This window comes from Cupressus sempervirens, chromosome 5, assembly GCF_028749045.1.
Source record: "Cupressus sempervirens isolate cs-2001-9-10 chromosome 5, ASM2874904v1, whole genome shotgun sequence".
Classification (NCBI taxonomy): Eukaryota; Viridiplantae; Streptophyta; class Pinopsida; order Cupressales; family Cupressaceae; genus Cupressus; species Cupressus sempervirens.
This window is the reverse complement of record NC_143122.1, coordinates 210,151,692-210,158,201: the sequence shown is the minus strand read 5'-3', so window position 1 is coordinate 210,158,201 and position 6,510 is coordinate 210,151,692.

The following is a 6,510-nucleotide window of genomic DNA, read 5'->3' as shown; positions in this document are numbered from 1 at the left end:
TGTATGTATGTATTGAGAGGGTTTCATTTCTTAAAATTTTTATGGACTTCTTTTATAAAATAAAACAATGTATAATTTTTTTTATAATAATATAAAAAATTTAAATGTTTTGGGGAAGGGTAGGAAATCCCCACACCCCACACTTTACCTGTTGGTGGCCATAAGGCTGTTGTCATAGGTACTACAATGATAGTGGTACAGAGTACCACTGCAACCATAGGTCGTGCGATAATAGGGTATTCCACATGGTAGCCTCCCTTTATGGGATGTCTGATAGTTGTTAAAAAATACACTTTATTTTTATGAAGTCATTATTATTATTATTTGATCAGTAAGAGGCCAAAGCCAAGATTAATTATTATGTATTATTATTAATTATTATTTTATTAAGCATAGGTAGATTTGAACCCAAGACCTCTTTGATAAGAGGCTTACAATTACCATTGTGTTGTTGGCTCTTGCCTAAGTTTTTATTATTAATTAATATTAATTATTCATTTTTATTAAAATATTTTTATTAATTATTAATTTTATTATTAATAAAATTTTGAATATATTTATGTATAGTAAATCATTAATAATTTTGTTAGTTATTATTTATTAATAAAAATGTTAATATAGTTATTGTTCTATATAATTATTAATTAAATTAATTAAATAAAATTTAATTAAGTTTAATTAATAAATGGAAGTATTTAATGGATTTTAGATTTATTTTAATAATAATGATATTGACTTTAATAAAACTAAACTTATTTTTATTGGAAGATCAATAGTTATTATTTTAATAATTTTAATAAATAATTACCCTTAGAGTATTTTAGAAAATTGAATTAAAATCAAATAGGGGTAATTCTATATTTTATTCAAATATAAGAATGGGTTAATTAGTAAGGGTAAACTGTGAATCATAGCTCCTTGAAATATACATTGAAACGAAAACTAAAATCTTACATTTAACTTAACAATATGTTTTTAGAATCAAACCAAACTATGAAACCTACACTTGGTTATCTGTATGTTGTCTATGTTTTGGTTTGAGTTGACTAGAGTGTTGACTAGTTTTAGAATGTGTACCAGAGGCTTGGGAGTTCTATGATTATGGTATTATGCTGACTTGATCTTTGATCTTTTAACTCAACCATGCTAATGTGTTGGTATGCTCTATGATGAGTGTGATTATATTATTGGTTATTGTTTTCACTGTCATTGTGGGATAGCGAGATGAATGCTATGATATATTTGACTTAACCATTTTAAGTCTTCGATCAATATGTTTGGGATACTTTCCAATTGCTTGTAGAGAACTGATGGATTATTGTGATTTATCTTTTGATGCTTTCCAGTCACTTGTAGAGGAGTGAGGTGATATTATATGGTTATTTGATTTGTGATTTCATGAGCTTAGGGTAGGTTATCTACATGTAATCTCAGGAAGTGGCTTGCAATGTAGGCTAGGGCCCTAAGTGGCTGTAAGGGTAACCCATTGTAAGTTGTTTAATAAATGAAAATACTACACTAAATGAGAGTAAAATGAACCTAATAAGAGTCTTTGTATGTTCTCACCCATTCCTCGAGTGCTAGTACAAACTAGGATGGGAGTAGAGAGAATGCTTGGTTGCGACCATACATCTTGAGTATGCCTTGTCAGTGTGAAAGGATACTAGTGCTACATAGAGTCATTAGGGGGCCAGGGTCAAGTTAGATTGCCAGCGTAACTCTAGCATTGATTCGTGTAATGATACTTGCTTGCTTACATAGTAGATTGCCTACGTGTCTTTGTGTGCCTCTAGGTCTAGATGTTGATTTATCTTGGGACCTTTGAGTTAGATTACTTTTGGTATTTGGATTGATATCTTGTTTTGGACTTGAGACTATCTCCTTAGCGCGGTGGAAGTGAGCCTTTCTGGGTTACCACACAGTCAGGTGGTAGTGCTTTTTACTCTTACCACTGAGATTTGACCATTGATGTCATGGTTGGAGTTTTTTGTCTACATTTCCTTTCATTCTATCTTTGTGTATTATGATGGATGGTTCTATCTTTGTTATGGATAGTTATATCTTTATGATGGATGGTTTCTCTTATTGTATGGTACTTTGTTTCCTGGATCCGAAAGGGATGATGCAATCTACTCTTATAAATGTATAATCTTTTAGTCTTTCATACCCTGTGACATGTACAGTGGATGATTGAGCATTCTGAATTTTATTGCCAAGTCGCATTTGGAACAAATGTATATTTATTTAAATGGACTTAGACTTTTGATTATTCTTTCATGTGGATATGATATTTGTTAGACTTAGTATTAATTAAATTAAATGTGATTCAATGTCTTAGGATCCTTAAGGAATATAATTTGTTATGTTTGCTTTTGTATGTTTGTATGTTATTGCTTCCACTACTTTATGTTTGACGTGTATGTTGTTATTTCTTTAAAAAAAGATGCTTGGAAAACTTAGTGAAACTTTAGGTTAATTCTTTTGGATCCCTTGGTGGGGCATTACATCTTGTCTCAGAGCCTGAGTTCTACATTGGGAGCTCTAGGCATATTAGAATGCCACTAGTCATTAACTAGTTGAACAAAAATGAAATTTAAACTATTATTTATATCTATTTCAAACTAAAACTTGAACTAGTTGAATTGAAACAAAAGTTAGACTTTTAGTTGTATATTTTCAAACTCGAACATTTAGACTGTAGTGCCTGCCCCTAGTTCACATTTTTGCTATCATTGACAAATTCATTTAGGCCAATTTTATGGATTGATTAGTTTAGAGATATTGGATTTACTATATTATGATATTATTCCATGTGTTGGATTAAAAATATATTGGTTATAATTTCTTAGTTGATTTTATTTCACGTGTTGTTAATGATGTCTTGATGATTCCTAATAAGTAAATATGTTTTCTTTCATAACAATGTTAACGTGATGTCTTTAATGATTATTATGTTGTATTAATAGAGATGCATTATTATACCTGAGCATTTGATGTTAGACTTGTAATTTTATGATACTTACCCCATACTTGCATGTGTATGGTGCACGTGTTTGATGTGGTTAAGGGAGGGAGTCGTAGTCACCTACTAGTCATGATCTACATGATGAACCACTCCCTGCCATTGCTTTTTTAGTTTAGATATAATTATATACATGTACATGCAAGTCTTTTATGCAGGATGTAGGTACCAGGCATCGACTTCCTTGAATTGCCAAGATGAGCATGCCCTATTACAAATACTCAAATGGTGAGGATGGGAAGATAATGATCAGGTCCAATCCTAGCCATAGCCTATAATACTTGTCTTGCAAAGAGGACTCATAACAGACTGTCTACCCTTTTTAAAACTCGTGAGTATTTTGTGCGTATGTTGTTTTGTGGGTCTTTGATGAATTTTTTGTTAATTAAGTCTAATTAAAGGATTAAAGTAATGATTTAATTTAATAAAAAATTATTATGACATTTCGAATATTTAATTATATTTAATTAATTGAGAAATTAATTAAATAAAAAGAATGGAATTCGAAGATAAAAGTTATAAGATTAAATTTAGAACGTGATGATATTTATTTAATTTAATAATAATATATTTAGAGTTTATTTTTAAGTAAATGCTAAATATTATTGTTATTTAAGTTAATAAATAACTATCAAATTAAATGTTCAAAAATAAATTAAGAAGTGAAAAGAAATTAAATTATGAAAATGTTTTAAGTTCGCATGATGTATGTATGAGATTTAAAATATAGGAAAATTAATTAAAAAGATAAAATATGTGAACTTAATAAAGATATTTTAATAAAGTGCACATGAGATTAAAGTTAATATCTTAATTAAAAAGCAAATTAATTGTGCATGAAAGAATTAATTAAATTAAATAATTGTAATTTTAAAGTTGTGGAGATAGAAACCCTAAAAGGTACTTAGTTTTATATTAGAGCATTTTCAGGTCATTATTGCACACACAGGTTTTAGGGAACACACTTTTGGAAGGGGAACAAAGAAATCTTTGGAAGCTTGGAAGGATTTGGATTAGTAAGGGTTTCACCAGATTGTTAGCATCAAATCAAGGTAGGGTTTGTGAACCCTTGTAGAAATACTTTCGGATCTTTGTCTTCTTCGTGCTTGTTGAAAATTAATTTCTTAAATTTCATTGTATGAATTTTGCCACCCTTTGTTCTAATCTTTTGCTATTTGATTTCATCTATGAATCCGGATTGAAAAACTATTTAGATAACCTCGTTCTACAATTGAAAGAAATTAGTATTAAATTGATATTTGGGTTTGAATTAAAATAGAATCGAGAAGTTAAATCTAAGAAAGGAATTGAGATTTAAAAAGAGAAAACTTTGAATTAGAAATTTGAAAGGTTAAATTTGGTTTTCCTATAAGAATAATAACGTACATGTTATTAAAAATATATGTATATATTAAAAATAATAGTATCGTGGAGTTGAATGAAATGAATATCATAAATTTTTCATAAAATAAAAAAATTATAAATTATAAAACAATTCTTAATCTTCATATATAATGATTTACAGAATATATATATATATATCACATTACATTTTAAATGAAATTAAATTTAAAATTAAAAAAAAAAAATTTTATAAAATAAAATAACAATTACCTTTCTTCACTTACCTACCCTTCAGCGGCATTCCCCATGCGTCTGCAGGAATTGTAGTGTACTGCGATGTGATTGGGGCGGCATGTTTTAAACTGCTGCACGGTTTGGCTTTTAAAAGCCTGTGGCAACCTTTTTAAGGTTGACCGCAAGGCTATATAAAGCCAGCGACTTTATTATATAAAGTACCCACTTACCTTTATTATATCGACAGCCTTTTTATAAAATGGTACGTTTGTTTCTTTTATAAAGTTTGTTTTTCTTTAATTATTATTAAAGTTTATTAATATTTATTAATATTTATTAATAATGTTACATAAAGTTAGCTATTATTTATTAATGAATTTTAATATGTTAATTTTAATTAATATTGAATAATATTTTATTAACAAGTTTTATTATTATTTAGTAATTTGATTAATGAATGTTATTATTTAAATGAATTTATTAATATTTATTGTTTTAATAAATATTTAATAAAAGAGTAAGATTAATTTTATTTTATATATTAGCTTAAATAAATGAAATTTACTTAAGTTATATATATATATATATTTGGAGTTATTTTTAAAATTATGATATTGGCTTAATAAAATTAGAATAATTCGGATTAATGATAACTATCAATTAAATAATGTTAATTATATTATGTAAGATTTGATTATTCATGGAATTGGGAGTATTCTCTTTTAATAATCAATTATTATTATTTTAATAAATGATTACCATTACTCTTAAGTTATGTTATGATTTTAATTATAAGAATGAGAATGAGTTTAATCATAAGGGTAAAACTAGAGTTCGTATTTATTCGAAAACTTGTACTATAACGAAATTGGAATCTTACTGCAAACTGGAACCTTTTATTAATTCAGAAATATATTGATGGAACTGTATTGTTTTGTTTGTATTGTCTATGCTTTGGATTTTGGTGTTGATTAGATGTCGACTAGTCTAGAGAGTACACCAGAGGTTTTTGTGAGATTTATTTTATACTATTTATATGGCTGGATGTCATGATGTGTTTTGTGATTCATATTTAGATTATATGTATGAGATTTACCTTGTGGAGTTTTTATGTGTACTTGGTTGGGAGAACCATCTTAATATCAGGTTCCCTATTAAGGAACCGAGTTTGATCTTTATGAGTGTTGTGGTATGGGACACAACTATGAATTTATGTGCTTAGGAGAGGTTGTCTAGGTACATGACTTTGGGAGTGGCTTGCATAGGGGTTTGGGACCCAAAGTGGTCAGTGCCAGGGTAACCTAATGCAATTTATGTAATAAGTGATAATCTAGTAATTAAAAATTGTTTCGGGAGAAACACACTAAAAAGATAAGTTAGAGATATTTGATCCACCCATGCCTTGAGTGCTTGTACAGACTGAGGATGGGAATGAGATGATTGCCTCATCTTTTTGAGAGGGCTTTTTGGTTTCCACATTTGTCATGTTGAGGGTCCGGGTGTCATGCCCAAACTATGAGGGCAAAAACACACACAATGTTTTTTGAAATAATAATTAGAATGCTCAAAGTTTAAAAAGGTTAAGATCATAGTTAAAGGTTCTTTACATTTCATCTTAAGTTTATAGTCTTAAGGAGGAATACATCGTTGAGATTAAACCTCTCGTTATTAATCAAATCTTGACATTGTTAAATTACTACTCTCGTTATTAAGTTGATAAAGACAAAAGTTTATGATATTACATTAACTTATAAAGGTATGCAAAATTTACTTAAATAACAATGTATATGAAAAGAAGATTAATCAAACAAATTCCCCATTTAAACTTATTTCAAAAAAAAGAAATCAACCCTTCTATACTTAGATTAAATTAACATTAATGATAAAACTATTTAAATTTAACTAACTCA